Source organism: Hippopotamus amphibius, chromosome 13 (genome assembly GCF_030028045.1).
Source record: "Hippopotamus amphibius kiboko isolate mHipAmp2 chromosome 13, mHipAmp2.hap2, whole genome shotgun sequence".
In the NCBI taxonomy this organism is placed as follows: domain Eukaryota; kingdom Metazoa; phylum Chordata; class Mammalia; order Artiodactyla; family Hippopotamidae; genus Hippopotamus; species Hippopotamus amphibius.
In genome coordinates this window covers 42,944,340-42,961,460 of record NC_080198.1, presented here as the reverse complement: position 1 = coordinate 42,961,460, position 17,121 = coordinate 42,944,340, and the positions used below count along the sequence as shown (strand labels likewise).

The following is a 17,121-nucleotide window of genomic DNA, read 5'->3' as shown; positions in this document are numbered from 1 at the left end:
CTTTATTTTCAGCCCTTGGAAGCCTGTGCAGTTGCCTGTTAAGGCCTCACTAATAAACCCCTTTTTCTTAAACCTCCACAAGGGGGATCTTTTTTTCTTGCTTCTCTGTGTGTCCGAAACAAGACAGCTCGTTATTCCCACCATGCATGTCAGTGACAGTGGCATGTGCGGTCAGGCCAGTGATGTTACTACTGAAGGCAAGAGGCTGCCCCACCACCCACCATCCCCTGAATCTCAGGGGCTCAGGGACACACTGGCCAGGTGAGAGGGCTGTCTGTGGGAGGCAGAGCTGCTAGAGAAAGTGCTCAAGGAGGGAAAGCATAACTGTTAAAGTGAAGCAGATATAAGGTATTTCTTTCCTTCTAAAACATGCTTTTTTTTTTTTCTTCATGGTTTAACATTTGTGAAATCAGGATGTGTCTCACAATTCATGGTCTGGCAGCTATAGAATCATTGCAGTTATCATGAACACACTTGGCCAGGGCTGGTCCCAGTGTTGTCACTTCAACTGAGTTATATATGCATTGTCAAAGCTACAAATGTTGAATTTGTTATTGAAAATATCTTCAGAAAGATTTCACTGTAATTTGGCAAACAAAAAAGTCATTGTGTTTGCAGAAAGGCATGGAAACGAAGCAATGGAGTATGTGTTTTATATTAATGAAGCCAGTATTTTTGTTAAAGGAATGATTGCCATCTCATATTTCTTTCAAAGCAATAACCAAGTGCTTTATAAACCCACAGGTAGAAGAAATGGAGGTACATTTTGTTACTGAGATAAATGCACAAGGCTGGCTTATCACCTACCAGCAAAATGGGACTGAAGGCAGGAGAGATTGCCAAGTCCCTCAGAGCAGATGAAAGGCATTTCGAAGCACCAGGAAGCTGTTGTACCCCATCCATGCACTGAGCGGCAACGCTGTTAAGGCTGTGTCCTAGTGTACTTGGCAGTGTTTCGTTTTGTTTTGTTTTTCTTTTTTAGTGGCACATAAAATAATGGTATGACTACAGTTGAAGGAATCTTACATTAGATGAGATATGTTCATTATAACCATCAAACTGTGGTTAAACAGGCTTACGGCCAACTGAAAAGAAAGCCAAAGGCTACTCGTGCTTCAGCCCCTGTTTATCCACGAAGGTTAACGATAGGGGAGAGCAAAGGGTTTCATGTAGCTCTGCAGAACTTTGAAGTCGAAGGCTGTGCGGCTGTGGGTTTAATACATGAAACACACCCTCTCGCTACAAGCTCAGTACAGGCACTAGATGCTCAGAAACTTGCACTTGGTCATGTCTATCAGTTTTAATTAACGTGGAGTGAAGACGAAGGGAGGCCACAGTATTCTGTGCTTCTCTTCACTTCAGACGGAATGCCTGCTGCTCCCGGGTCCACGCCTTGGCGCTCCTTTTCCCTTCCTGCCTCCCCGGTCCCTCCCTTTCTCCATTATTCTCTTCCTTTTACCTCCTCACAGCAGCAGACTGTACATACTGGTGGGAAAGGAAAAGTTTGGTTGAGATGGAAATAACAATTAGCTCAGTACCTTTGCCTGTATGTGTGGGTACCTGCATGTGTACATATGTGTGCAGAGCCAGTGTTTCCTCGCTCATTCCCAGTGGGGTCTTCAGAACTAGCAATGTGAAATCATGAGTTCCTCCCAATGTACCCCCCAAAAAAATCCATCAAGAAAAAATGTATATGTGCTCCCCAGTCCAAAATACCTCCATTTTCATTCTTTTCTTTTTTATGGCCGAGTAATATTTCATTGTATGTATATATATCACATCTTTTTTACCCATTCATGTGTTGATGGATATTTGAGTTTCTTCCATGTCTTGGCTATTGGGAACAGTGCTGCAGTGAACATTGGGGTGCATGTGTCTTTTCGAATTTTAGTTCCCTTCGAATATATGCCCAGGAGTGGAATTGCAGAATTGTATGGTAACTCTGTTTTTAGTTTTTTAAGGAACCTCCATACTGTTCTCTGTAATGGCTGCACCAATTTACATTCCCACCAACATGTAGGAGGGTTCCTTTTCAGTTTGCAAAATGATTTATGACTCTAAAATCTTATTCTGTGACAATGCTTTCAATTGCATTGTCATAGAATATTTCAATTTCAATATTATCTCTGCTAAAGAGAAAATTTGTCCTTATAACATGAGTACAATGGTAATTATAAGTCAACTGTTGTCATTTTGAGAACACCAACCTAAAGTCATCCAGAAGAGGCTCAGCAACAGATTAAAAGTTCAATGCTGTCACTTCAAGACAGGGATCACTTGGTACCCACATAATGTCAACATAGCTCATAAACTGCATGACAGAAGCTGGGTTGAATGTGAGTGTATCATCCATATGACTGAGAGTATGCTTAAGATAATTCTTTCAAGAGCATCAGCTTTTGAGAACATAACATTTTCAAGGTTATCTTTTGGGAAAAGAAAAAAATTTTTCATTCTCCTAGAATTCTCCCATCCACAGATACCGATGTGTGATAAACACTAATCTTTGTCATCTTCATTGTTCAGGAGAGGAAATAGGCCAGGAGAGATGGGAAGCAACTGACTCAAGGGCACTCAGCTGCTTCCATGGCATGGCTAGAACTCAAGCCCAGAGCCTATCCTGTTCCACCCAGCTTTGTTGCTGTATCATTTCGGCTCTTATACTCCATGAAGCAAGTCTGCTCTCAGTTCAGATATATAAAATAGTGGTGCTAAAGGATACTTAATGTCTCTTAGCTTAGTTTTTTTTTTTTTTTTTTTTTTTTTTTCTGTGTCTCCATTAAAACCTAGAAACAGAGTTTCAAGTTCACATTATCAATTCATGGAGGATAATTTTGTTTCTAAGCTGCAACCAGAGCTCCCTCTAATGGCTATTTATTTGGAGAGCAAATTCTGGGGGAAATGAAATAACCCCTGTTCTTTTAGAACTGAGGGCTTTAGAAATTATTATTGTTTAATGAGTCATGCTTTACCTTTGCAACTAGATCATTTTAAAAACAAGACTTACCTGATGCGATGATTAATTTCATGTGTCAGCTTGAGTGGGCCACAGGATGCCAAGATATTTGGTCAAATATTACTTTGGGTATGTCTGTGAGTATGTTTTGGATAAGTTTAACATTTGAATCAGAAAACTGAGTAAAGTAGATTTCCCTCCCTAGAGTAGGTGGGCCTCATCCAATCAGTTGAAGCCCTGGAGAGAATGAAAAGGCTGACAGTCTCTCAAGTAAGAGGGAACTCCTCCTGCCTGACTCTTGAGCTGGAGCATCAGTTTTTCTTGCCTTTGGTGCGGAACTGAAACATTGGCTCTTCCTGCATCTTGAACCTGGCAGCTTTGGGACTGAAACTCACAATGTCAGTTCTTTTGGTTATCAGGCCTTCAGACTTAGACTAGATACGCCATGAGCAATCTTGGGTCTCAGCTTACAGCTGCAGATCTCAGCTTCTATAATCAGACAAGCCAATTATATATATATATATACACACACACAAACACACATACACACAATCTATTGGTTCTGTTTCTCTGGCGAACTCTGACTAATACATTGATACACTTGATTTCAAGGCACTTTAAAAAAAACAAAGAAATTTTTGAATCTCGCTGTTACACGGTCAGTTACAGTATAAGGTAGTTCTCCTTGAAGCATACGTCTGCCTACCATCATGGATGGTTTTAATTAGTTGTCAAGTCATGCTGATAGTAAGAAACACAAGAAAATGGAGATCTGTGATCAGTGATTTTTAAAATATTATATAAAATAATATTAAATATAAATATATTCAATAAAATAGTATCAACTCTACTGATATTGCATTTTACATATCATATTTACTCCCTCATTTGGTGGGATCCTCACAGCCATGCTGAGAGACAGCAAATATCCTGAGCTTAATACACAGATAGAACTGATGCCCTGATCCCCACAGATAGAACTGACCTCTAATATTGTACCTTTTCCGTTATAACCACAATATCACTCTGAGTCATTCTCTGCCATAAACTACTAAGACAGCCTCTCCAGTTATTTCACTGATCACATAGGCGATTGATGAATTTTCAATCCAAAACGTGTTCTTTGATGGCTGTTTTCTGGCTGACTTGGTTCAGTAACCTGGAGCAGAATGTAAATAATCTTGGGCTCTTACGATACACAAGAGAAAAAGATTACTTAGTGTCTCACACAAACAAGTTCATATTGGAATTCCAGGTGTATTTTCAAAGAGTTTTATTTTGCTCCTTTCTTTCTCAGAAATCCTTGAGTGGAAACCAAGTTATGTGGCTGTCATAAAAGTATTGACTTCATCATTGAGAAGGAAGTAAAAATGATCCACCATCTACCCGTGTTACCATTCCCCTGCATCTAAAAATAAGCAGGAGTTGTTACAAACAAAAACCAGGACTTGCTCTTTGAACGAGGCTTCTATATTGTCTCAGTTTCCCTGGACCTTGCCTTCTTCACTGATATGTCTTAGAGATTATCCAGTAATAGTGAATAAAGTTTTCATGCATTTTCCAACTATTATGCATTATTCCCTTATGTGAATTCCCAGTAATTAATGTGACACCTTATTAATGAAATTCAAGTTCAGAAAAGTCTGAAGGCAGAATAGAATATATACATGTGATGAATAATATTTGAAGCTGTCACAAAGACCCTACATTTAATGGTTTTTTTGTACAAAATGTCTATAAATATAGTGATTTTTATTTGCTCTGTCTTCATGAAAAAATCGTAACTAGAATTCCAGATAAGCATGGATGGACTGACATTCTTCAGCCATGTACGTCTATAACGTGCATAACTGCAAGAAGGGACTCCGGTTGCCCGTATTACAATTACAGGAATATCTATGTAGAAGGAAACTGTGTCCAGGGTATAACGTAAGATCTGTAAAATCTTGGCAAATGTTACCCAAATGTAGGACTTTCCTCAGGAACAAAACAAAAGCAAAAACTTGCTATCTTCCCCTTTTCTTTCCCATCTATGTGTAGAAGAGACAAAAATCATTTTATACCCTGTCATTCTAGTACGTTCACATATATATATACACATATATAATTATTATTGAAGTATTAGTTGATTTACAATGTTGTGTCTGTTTCCGCTGTACAACAGAGTGATTCAGTTACATGTATATATATACATTCTTTCTTTTATATTCCTCTCCATTATGGTTTACCATAGGATATTGAATATAACTCTGTGTTATACAGTAGGACCTTGTTGTTTATCCTTCCCATATATAATAGTTTACATCTGCTAACCCCAGCCTCTCTGCCAACTGCATCCCTCCCCCAGGCCCCTTCCCCTTGGCAACCACAAGTCTCTTCTCTATGTCTGTGAGTCTGTTTCTGTTTCGTAGATAAGTTCCTTTGTGTCGTACTTTAGATTCCACATACAAGTGATATCATATGGTGTTTATCTTCCTCTTTCTGACTTACTTCACTTAGTATGGTCATCTCTAGTTGCATCCATGTTGCTGCAAATGGCATTGTTTTGTTCTTTCTTATGGCTGTGTAGTATTCCATTATGTATATATGTACCACATCTTCTTTATCCATTCATCTGTTGACGGACATTTAGGTTGTTTCCATGCCTTGGCTATTGTAAATAGTGCTGCTATGAACAGAAGGGTGCATGTATCTTTTTAAATTAGAGTTTGTCTGGATATATGCCCAGGAGTGGGATTGCTGGATCCTATGGTAATTCTGTTCTATTCTTAGGAACCTTCATACTTTTCTCCATAGTAGCTGCACCAATTTACATTCCCACCAACAGTATAGGAGGGTTCCCTTTTCTCCACATCCTTTCCAACAGTTGTTATTTGTATGGTTTTTAATGATGGCCATTCTAACCAGTATGATGTGGTACCTCACTGTAGTTTGATTTGTATTTCTCTAATAATTAGCAATGTTGAGCATCTTTTCATGTGCTATCGGCCATTTGTATTTCTTCTTTGGTGAACTGTCTATTTAGGTCTTCTGTTCATTTTTCTACTGGCTTGTTTGTTTTTTTTGTTGTTGAGTTGTATGAGCCGTTTGTATATTTTGGAAATTAAGCCCTTGTCGGTCTCATTGTTTGCAAATATTTTCTCCCATTCTGTAGGTTGTCTTTTCGGACTTTTTATGATTTCCTTTGCTGTGCAAAAGCTTGTAAGTTTGACTAGATCCCATTTGTTTATTTTTGTTTTTATTTCTATTGCCTTGGGAGACTGACCTAAGAAAACATTGGTATGATTTATGTCAGAGAATGTTTTGCCTATGACCTCTTCTAGGAGTATTAGAGTGTCATGTCTTATGTTTAAGTCTTTAAACCATTTTGAGTTTATTCTTGTGTATGGTGAGAGGGTGTGTTCTGTCTTCACTGATTTATATTCTACTACATTCATTTCTTTTCTGCCACCTTCCATAGAGGACTTAAAGGAAAAGCACACAATTAAGTAGAAAACTATAAATATATAAAAACTGAATTCAGGAACATGCAGGAGAGCAAACTGAAGAAGAAAGTCAAAATATGAATGTGCAGGGCTTCCTAGGTGGCGCAGTGGTTAAGAATCCGCCTGCCAATGCAGAGGTCACGGGTTTGATCCTAGCTCCAGGAAGATCCCATATGCCGCGGAGCAACTAAGCCCATGTGCCAAAAAAAAAAAATATATGAATGTGCAGACTATTACTTATCAGAAGTAGAGTGGCAGGAACAGTTTATTTTTCACCAAAATCTGTTTTTCTTCTTCTTGGGCACACAACTGGGTTGCACTACCCAGCCTCCCCTGCAGTTTGATTTTCAGCCAAGGGGATGTAAACAGAAGTTGCATGTGCTACCTATGGCCGTGGCCCATGAAAACCTTCCTTTGCGTTCTTCCATACTCTTTCCTCCTTCCACTTGACTGAGAAGGAAATGACAGGAGTGACCTTGGAAGTCCTGTTCTGAAGATAGCAGAGCCTCTTTCATCCTAGGTCCTTAAATGCCTGTGTGGGGGAGAGTTGTGCAGCCAATCCACACGCAGGACTGTCCCCGGAGCCAAGGCACAAATTTTGATTGTCTTTGATCCATTAATCAGTGTTTGTTACTTCGGCCTAGTATAGCCTAAATAATACATGTGATTGACAGAAAGCACAATAAACCCATATTTGCTATTTGCATTTTGGCAGGCCTTTTAACAGATGGGAAATAGCCGAGATAGACATTCACCCAGCACACAGCAGTGCAGGGCATGCCTGACTTTAGAATTAGGTAGTCCTTCTTTTCAACATTGGAATAGGTCTCAGCTGGAACAAGGGATTAGTTAATCCTCCAAAGGGTTAAGCCCAGAACACTTGGGCAGTGTTGCCAGTGAGCCCAGGAAACTTCGGGGGCAGGAGGTGTCCAGTTGAAGGACATCATCATTTCAAAAAATACAGGCTCATACCTGGAGATTGAGGAGCCCACGTTGTCTGTGAGTCACTGAGTTGAAACCAAGAAGAAGACGTCAGTGTCTGGAGTCGGTCAAGTTGGCAGAATCAACCCCAGGGGATGACAGGTCAATGTGCAAGTCAAGAAAGCCAGGATCCAGGCTGCTGGGTCCAAATCCCAGCTTCACTCCTGACTAATTATGGAATCTTGAGCAATTTATTAATGTTTCTGGGCTGATTTATTTCTTCTTCTGCAAAATGGGTAATAAAGCTATGTATTTGAAAGGGTCATTGTGAAAATTAAGTATATCTACAGGACTTAGTTCAGTGTCTGGTACATAGTAAGCATTCGGTAATTGATGACTTTTTTTGGGGGGGCTGCATTGAGTCTTCATTGCTGTGTGCAGGCTTTCTCTAGTTGTGGCGAGCAGGGGCTACTCTTTGTTGCGGTGCACAGGCTTCTAGTGCCAGGCTCTAGGGTGCACTAGGGTGCATGGGCTTCAGCAGTTGTGTCCCACAGTCTCAGTAGTTGTGGCTTGTGGGCTCTAGAGTGCAGGCTCAGTAGTTGTGGTGCATGGGCTTAGTTGTTCCTCGGCATGTGGGATCTTCCCAGACCAGGGATAGAACCCGTGTTCCCTGCATTGGCAGGTGGATTCTTAATCACTGCACCATCAGGGAAGTCCCAGATGACAATTTTTTTAAGCATATGAATGAGAAGGATGGTGGAGTACGCCTTGGAGGAATCAGGAACCGGGAGCCTGGCCAGAAAGGGCCGAGCACCAGGCTGTCTTCCATACAGACATTCCCATCTGAAACTGTGGCCTGTGGCTTTTGGTCTTGCCCCACCTGCATCTGAACCGTGGAGTAGCTGGGTCATCCCACTACCCTAAAAACCCCGTGACCCACCGCCAGTGGCCACCACTGGCCAGACAGCATATAGGAGCTTCCTGGTCACTTACATGGGGGAGAGGGCCGCAACAGCAGGAATCACCTGTCCCAAGAGAAGACACCCCTAAGGCCTCCCAGGGGGACACCAGTCAGTTCATTGAGATTTACCAGGAAAGGAGAGCTGGGGAATAGAGCTTGCATGGGTGTCAAAATCTCAGATCCTTTAAATAGCAGCTGGGTGAGCCTCTGAACTTTACTTTTGTCTAATCTAAAATACTATCTTAAATTGCTGCATTATAAAAAAGTAAGATAACATGGTATCTTACGAAATACCTGATAGGGAAAAACTCAGTAGCTCTTGAACACGTGTCAGCGGAAGGAGGGAAATGGTGTTTACATGGTCTGTACTGATGGGTTGGGTATGGGAACAATTCAGTTTATTCCAAAAACCACAATTGGAAGCACTGTTGTTGTGATTAAACACTTAACACTGCCCAGTGTGTGGTGAGTTGATTCCGGTGCCCTTCAGTACCGTTAAGACTCTGTGTGCTCGGTCCAGCAGGCTCACCTCCTACGCTCGGGCTGCTCCCCGAGCGCCTGCTCCCCCTTCCTCTGCGTTCGCAGTGCTGCGCTCAGCCACGGTTTGGGACACCTTGCTCCAGGGTACCCTCGTGGCTTCCGCCACGGGTCTCCACTGCCCCTGTGTTACGTGCGGCTCCTCCCTCACAGACAGAGCTGTGGGTGACTGTGTTTGCACTCCTTCTGTTACTGGGCTTGCAATATTTCCGCCGTGTGTTGGGTCTTCTTCTGGAACTTCACCACAGGCTGAGTTTTTAGGTACAGTGAACATTTCCAGACTTTGCGAGGAAGTCCTAATTCCATGGAAGCAGCCTTATCTCCTGCTTTAGCTCTACATGCCTCCTAAAGCTCATCTATGCTGAGTCACCCGGAGACCGCTTTCCTGCCTCTGCGTGACCGTGTACAGTATTTCCTCAGCTGGGAATGTCCGGTTCCTGGGAAGTGTAGGGATGGGCAGGTGGGTCTTTGTGTCACTTGCTGGTGAGGCAGTTTACTTTAACAAATGAATTTCTGCTTTTCTGACATTAGAGTCCATATCTTCATCAACTATTTCCTGGGTTTTTAAACAGCCTCCTGTATGTTCTTTCTGCTGGTCTCTCTGCTCAGCTCTGTCCTCACAGCCTCCAGAATGGTGTCACTTACTAAAGTGCTCTTATTGATGGAAAGCGTTTTGAACACTGGGTCTGGGTGTGTGGCTTCCACACAGCTTGTCTGAGAAACTCAGGGCAGATCATTTACCCTCTCAGGGACTCAGTCTTTTGCCTGTAAATTGGGCATGTTGGACTATATAAAGTTTAACGTCTGTACTTGTTCTGCAGGCCTGGATGAAGGGAGTGGTTTTACAACCTTCATTGTCTTACAGACTCAGATGGTGCCTGTGCAGGAGGACATTTCTGACTCCAAAATGTCACTGGCTCTTATGAGAAGCTATGGGATCCATCCTGTGTAAAATAATGTTAGTGAAGAATTAATTGGGGCAAAACACCCTCAGGTATATGAGAGTACAGAGAGAGAGACTGAGTGCAAGATAAGAGATGATCAGTGTGGTGTGTGTGTATCTTGGGAGGGTGGCATGGAGGCCCGTAGGTTGTAGAATTCAGGTAGAGGAGCAAAGCCAGAAGCAGGAGATGGCCCAGATTCTCAGTACCAAGAAGAATCCACTGCCCAGGACCTGGAGGGAAAGCTGGGTTAGGCCACACAAAGTTCAGACAGTGATGATCAAGAACCAGGAAGAAAGAGGGCAGTGTCAAAAAGCTACAGGATTAAAATCCATTCAGTCTGAGTAAGGAAGCAAAAGCAAGGGAAGTAGTGTGAGGCATAGGTATGCGTGAATCTGCATGTGGAACGTTATTTTGACTATGGACTCAGCAGCCTGTGATTATAGAAATAGGATAACATTATGTTACTAATACTCCCAAAACAACTCAAGTCCCAGCAGAATGCCCCTACTTTTCTGAGTGATCACAGGGGTTGACACACCAGGCTTCCTCAGCAATTCCCATTGAAGTCCGCCTTCTCTTCTCTTCAAGCTGACGTTCCCATCTGCGAAGGCCCCTGGCTTTTCTGCTTACTCAAGGTCTAGAGGTAGACCCTTCTGTATTTTCACATACAGCCAGACAACAGGGGCTCATCAGTGCCCAGAGCAGTATCCCCCAAATTGCCTCAAATTATTTTCAGTAATTTAAGGAGCCAGGACGAGCTTGCGGCTCACATGCTGACAGCTTTCCTTTTTAACCCTCTCTTCGGGCGGGGGGGGTCTCATCTTTCCTTCAGAGAGGTTAGGAACAAGGGCAGTAGGCTGTCTCCATCACTGTGAGTCCAGTTGGGCTCACAAGCCCTTGGAGTGAGTTCTCACAGTGACACCCACGGGAGAGAAGAGGAGACTAAGGAAGGCAAATCTGCCGGTCCTGCGTGAATGACACAATCCTGCGTGATTGACACTGACCTTGGACGGGGCTCAGAGGCTCACAAACACCCATCCTTGGACTTACATATTTAAACAAAGCCCAAAGCCCTCCTCTCCTTTGTTCTTCCTTTAACCCTACTCAGCTTCCACCCAATACTCCATCATGCCACCCTCTGGGCAGCCCCACCCTGTGTGACTTCTTGCTCAAAGCAGTCCCCCGCCAACACCTCTTTTGGGGAGAAGGTCTGACTTCCTCCTTGCGTGGCTGGCACCATGCTCTCCTTTGTTTGGGACAAACCTGTTGCTAGTTGGTTTCCTTCTGATTTTATGTAAACCATAGTGTGTGTCTAAGATACCGATTTTGCAAAGAACCAGATGTTATACAAGCACCAATTCGTGTTTAAATGACCTTTGTTTCACTCATTTTATCATACGTTTAGTTCTTATAGACATCAGTTGGCATCATATTGACCTGTTTTCCTACTTGATTTTTGTGCTATCGGTTGTGGTTAGTGCAAGCATGTTTCTCCTCATCTATTTATGACCAAGCTTATCCCTCACCATTCTACCTTCTGTTCCTTCGCTTCTTTTCTATGCGTCCTTAATTTTAAAATCTCCTTAAAAAGAGAAGCTCTGTTAAAACTTACATTTTTACAGAACATTTTTCCCTTTTTCTTTCTCCTTTTACTTTTTAACTAGCTTTGAAACTTCTTCACCAACATGGTTTTTTTTCTATTTGATATTGCCACTCAGAGTTTTCTGTTCGTCAGGGTCCACTTAACATTTTCTGACATCCACAAAATTTTCTCCTCTTGTAGTAAGGCACGATGAGATCTACTGCAGGCAGAGAATCTGGTTCTGATTTGCCCTCTGAGGCACATAGCCAAGTGGTAATAAAAATAATAGAGAAATAGGGCATAGGGCAAAGTGAAGCATTGTTGGATAAATGGCCATAAGCAACCTGATATTACCTTCAGTAACGCATGTGTGCTGGCTACTTTATAAAAAGTCAGCAGTTTTCAGGGGATGCCTCTATCTGCTGTGCAGCCACTCTTGGCAATACTTAGGAAAGACTAATTTATTGCTGGAAAGATAAGAGAAAGCACTCTTAAAGGTCATCCCTGGCATCTCTCAAAATCCTGATTCCCTTTCAACATGCTTGCATTCTTTTCTATCAAATAAACGACATTTCACAGAGATCTTTGGAATATTGATATTGTCCTATGACTGTGTCCTGCTGTGGGTTCATCACCTTATAGACAAAGACAACATCCTGCATTTTCAAACTGTTGTTTATAAAAACTTAAGTGTAGGCCTCACATAATTTTTACTAATCAATATACAGCCTTTTCAGTAGACACTTTCAGAGACTGACTATGTTTTTCAGGCAATTCTGTTTTATCTTCTCTTTTGCGTCATTATGGATTTATGACTCTCTGATACCTTCATGCAACCTTGCTTTCTTTCAGCCTCTAGAATTTACAAACTAATCCTGATTTCTTTTTTCCCTGCCAGAAATATGAAGTCAACTATCATCCAAGGGCATTTGTTCCTTTCATTGGAGAATAGTTTTAGAAACCACAAACAGTAGTTCCACAAATAAGCTTGTCCCACATTCCAACTGGAATTTGGCAGATGGCAGCAAATATATCCAAAGGCATAAATCACTGCAGGGACAGAACAGATACAGCCTCCTTTAAAAACATGTCCATGGATTTTTATTGGTATTTCCAATTCATCTCAATTTTATTACATTTTTCTTGGCTTACTCTAATAGAAGAGTTTATTGATCCATTTTTTTCCCAATTTTTGAACAACTGATTTTTCTTATTTCCGTGAGCATTAATTTTTCAAAAGCAATATAATATTATCATACCAAACCAGAAGTGTAAATATCAAGCATAGCCTCCCCAAATTCAGAAGGCTCCACATCTTTTCTTCTGTATCCACCCTCAGCTCTGCCATCCTGAAACTGGCTTCACAGTGAGCAGGTCCCATCGATTCTTTGGTCAGCATCGTCTTAGCACCAATATCTGAAAGGAGAGAAACCCTAGCCTCCATCTAGGGGAACACCAAAGAAACCGAGAGTTTGGAACACTCAGGATGACATATAGATGCCTTGTTTGTTTAATAAAAGATAATAATAAATTGCAGAATATAGACAAAGTTTAAAAAAAATCCTTTGTCAGTTTTCTCCCTTTGAGCTCCCAATTGGAATTGATTTTCCCTTTATATTTTTTTCTTTCAATAGTGCCTTTGTATATTTATGGGGCAACATTTTTAGTAAAACACTGTGGTTACACACAGGCTCATGAGTGTATACAGTGGCCTAGACCAAGTCACAAGGGTCAACTTTGTACATCTCTTCACAATTCTACACTCAGTGATAGCAAGTTCATAGCTTGCAGTCAACCCTAATGGAAGTATTTACACCATGGAAACTGGCAAACACTGTCAATCAGGACTTTCCACCCAGACAGCCAGTTTTTTAAGCTTTCATCAGGACAACTCTGCGTACATACCTCAGTTTTCCCAAAACCGGTCAAAATGTCAGAACACAAAATCAATTGACATACAGAATTATCAGAATAATATGCCAAACATTAGGGTTGAGAATTCCGACTCGAGAAATTTACATAGAGTAGCTTTCAGAGCTTTATGTCATTTTTATAATATTCACTGCATAGTGCTCCCCAGAACCAACCCTTAAAAGACAAAAAATACAATTGGATTTAGTAACATTTTAGTTATAATTCCATTTAGTTATTCACCAGTTTCAAGTAATTTCCAGATATTTTTGATCCATCCCCAGAGGCCTTTATTTCCACGACAGACAACATGGAGAATTCAGTCATTTCTGGTTATTAACATTTCTGTGCTGATATCCAGTTTTTTACATAAATTAATACACACCATGTTCTCTCCTTGACGTCACATTCTATAGTAACTGGGTATCTTCTAGATAATGTGGATGACAGAACCCAGCAAGTTCGGAGCACAGGGTCTGACTTTGCCAAATCTAAAATGAGCTAAAGGAATATGAAGTTTCCTCTTTAGGTCTCAGTGGGGCTGGCCCACTAATTTGTTCTTTCTGGTGGTCTGTCATGGCACCCCTGGTTTTATTCCCAGGAATGTAATGGCCTCAGATATCTCATCTTTGGGAACTGTTCATAGTAGAGGTCCTCATTTTGTTGTTCATTTAGCACCTGAATTTAGGCAGGAAACATTTCTACCTGAAGGCTCAGTGTAGTTTGATTCCCTGCCTTTTTATGGCCACTTCCACAGAGAAGTGGCCTCCCCAAATGAGGAAGCCAGGATGCTCTGTCCCTCCAGCTGCCTTGGGACAGTAGTTGGCCTGCTTCCTCTCTCCAGGAGTGTGGCGTTCTGAGCTAAAGCCCATCTGAGTCTAGCACGCTTCTTCCCTGCTCCTGGCATTCCCTCTCGCCCAGCCCCACACCCAGAGCAGGACTTCTCCTGGCATTGCCCCCGGATTCTCACTTGCCCTTCAAGCTTGGCTAGGTCTGGCTGTGCTCACTCAAGGACACAGATCCATGGCCCGGTTGGTGCTTCAGGCATCTGCCTGTGCTCGGCCGCCCCAGCTCCCAGCGCAACACCAGCCCCAATGCTCTCGCTCTCCTGTGCTCTGAGTTTCCCTCCGCCTAATACTGCCCATTTTACATCCCTCCACATTCTACTACGTTCCATTATCTTCTACTGTGCTTTCCCACCTGTTACCAAAAGAAAGTTGGGAGAGAGGGAGGGGTACATTCTAACTCTTCCCCCTTTTCCTATGTCAGAAACCAGCAGAAGCCACAGTACAACCCAGATAAAAAATTGACTCTGAACAAGTATGTTTGTTTTCTAAGACTCGTAACCTTGGAGAGACCGCAGGTTGATCAGTAGTCTCCCTTACCTCCCCAAGCACGTTTGTGTCTGGCTAATTCTGTTGACCGTTTCTATATAGCTTTTAATTTCTGTTCTTTCTTCAAATCAGGAATTGTTTATCTTCTTTTTGATTTCCAAGAGGATAGATATTTCTTGGACTTCCTTTTATTCTGTTGTCATTTTTTAAGTTCTTTTGCATTGTAGAGGGTGTGACATCTTATGGTTTCTGTGTGTTGGGCAATGATAGCATTGTGGGTGGTTAACATTTATGCATAGGGCATCATACTGCATTTACCATCTACTTTTTGCTTTTTTATATTCTTCATTTTGTTTTCCAAATTTGTCTACCTGGTATGAGTGTATCTGATTCATTTATTTTAACTGCCATTTGGGATTTTATTTATGAATATTATATTATTGATTCGTTTATTCTCCTATTGATGGACATTTTGATTAGTTCACTGAACAGGTGTACATGTATCTCCTTTTTCTATGAATGCAAGTTTTCTCAGGATTGGTGCCTAAAATTATAATTGCTTGACCGTAGGTTATACAATATCTTGTTTTGCCGGTATCCCCAGATTGCACCCCAGAAATGTTGTAATAGTTTATAAATTCTCATAAGTAGCTTATGAGAATTTTTCCCACTTGGTAATTTTGCTTGCCAAAACTTGGTAATTTTTAATTTTTGCCATTATGGTGGTTGTACAACAATATCTTTTTTTTTGCACATCCCTGAAGAAAGATATATACCTTCAGATTGAAGAAACTTGAGTCCTGAGCAAAATAAATAAAAAAAATAAATCCATACTTAGTGGCATCATAGTGAAACTTCAAAACACCAAAGACAAAAAGAAAAATCTTAAAATCAACCAAAGGGAAAATACAGTTTACTTACAATGGAAGGACAAGCAGACTGACAACGTATTTCTCATTGGCAATTATAGACGTCAGGAGACAATAGGACAATATCTTCAAAATGCTGTTGGGAGAAAAAACAAAACCTATCAAACCAAAACTCTTTATTATTCTCCCAGTGATTGTGTCTGTGCATCCTCAATTGACCTCCCCCACCTTCTTCAGAAACAGATACTGGAGTAGGTGTCTGAAGCTGGGCAAATCCTAGAACTGCATGCCTTCTGGTCACATGATTGGTCCCTTCCTTCCTCCAGAGCCCTTTGGCTCTGCCCCAGGATTGTAAACACCACTTGGCAAGGCAGAGTGCTTTGGTTAACCAAATGTTTCATGTTCCTCAACCCTGCCCCACCTCAGGGAGCTTTGTTCAGTTTGCTCAGCCCTAGTGTATGCATGGCTCCAGGTCCAGAGTAGGGGAACAACATATCCTTTTCTCAGGCCAGTTCTGTATCAATAAGTAGACTGGCTAGACCCTATCGGATGACAGTAATCATCACAGCAGTCAGGTTCCTGGAGTTGTAGGTGACTAAAAAGCAGTAAGCTGACCTCCGTCAACTAGTCTCCTTTACAATAGCCCCTCTGAAAACGTATTTCCATCTAAGTGTGCTAAATCTTTTAGATTCAAAACGTTTACCTTCTTTGGTCTCCACAGTAGCCCTGTGAGAAAGGGAGGGTGAGGTAGGCACCATCCTTTCACTTTCACAAATAAAGAAACCACGACACAGATGGGTCAAATGACTTGACCAAAGTCATACAGCTGGTGAGACACAAAACCATGCCTGAGCCCCGTTTTTGTTATACATGCCCTTTCCAGAATCCAGGGGTTTTTGCCCATTTTCCTGAAACTTTCTTTGAGCTACTACTTTCAGTGCTGACAACTGGAAAACTTACTAATTTACTATATTCGCTCGTATGTGAAGGTATTAAATGTTTGCAAAATAGCCACGATGTAGGCAGCAAGATAAGAAATATCAAGAAATTGAGTGTATGTTTAGAAATCAGATAATTAATTTTTTAAAAATCAAAATATGTATTATACTGAGAGGCTAACATATTCATATGAAATCTTACTTTATCAATATTCATTGTGGATGAAGCCTAAATAGGAATACTCATAGAAATATTGCTCAGGGCAGAGGAAAAATGATTTTAAAAAATCAAAGAATTTTAGTTCAATAGATTATTATTTTCTGAAAGCCAGCTGTTTGTTGGCTTAAGTCAGTGGTCCCCAACCTTTTTTGGCACCAGGGACCGGTTTCATGGAAGACAGTTTTTCCTTGGAGGCGGGGCGGGAGGAGAAGCGGGGTGCATGGTTTGGGCAGTAATGCGAGCAGTGCGGAGCGACGGGGAGCGGCAGAGGACGCTTCGATCGCTCGCCTGCCGCCCACCTCCTGCCACACGGCCCAGTTCCTAACAGGCCACGGACCCGTCCCCTCAGCTGGAGAGGTACGCTGTGGAATGTGGCAAGGATCCACGTGGGGTGTCTGACATTGTGTCATTATCTACTTCTAGATGCCCTGACTAATGAAGGCGGAGGACCCTACCGCAGAGG

At 41.8% G+C, this 17,121-nt stretch overlaps 1 protein-coding gene across 2 annotated transcripts in view; it reads right to left on the bottom strand.

Moving 5' to 3' along the window:
- Nucleotides 1-12,485: 12,485 nt before the first annotated feature.
- Nucleotides 12,486-17,121, bottom strand: part of MOBP (myelin associated oligodendrocyte basic protein) — a 47,726-nt gene continuing 43,090 nt past the window's right edge. For both annotated transcript variants that reach the window (XR_009048799.1, XR_009048800.1), the window contains 2 exons: nucleotides 15,553-15,636; nucleotides 12,486-15,431 (listed from right to left, as the gene is read on the bottom strand). The gene's annotated coding sequence lies outside the window, so the exon portion shown is untranslated. The remainder of the gene's footprint in view (nucleotides 15,432-15,552; nucleotides 15,637-17,121) is intronic.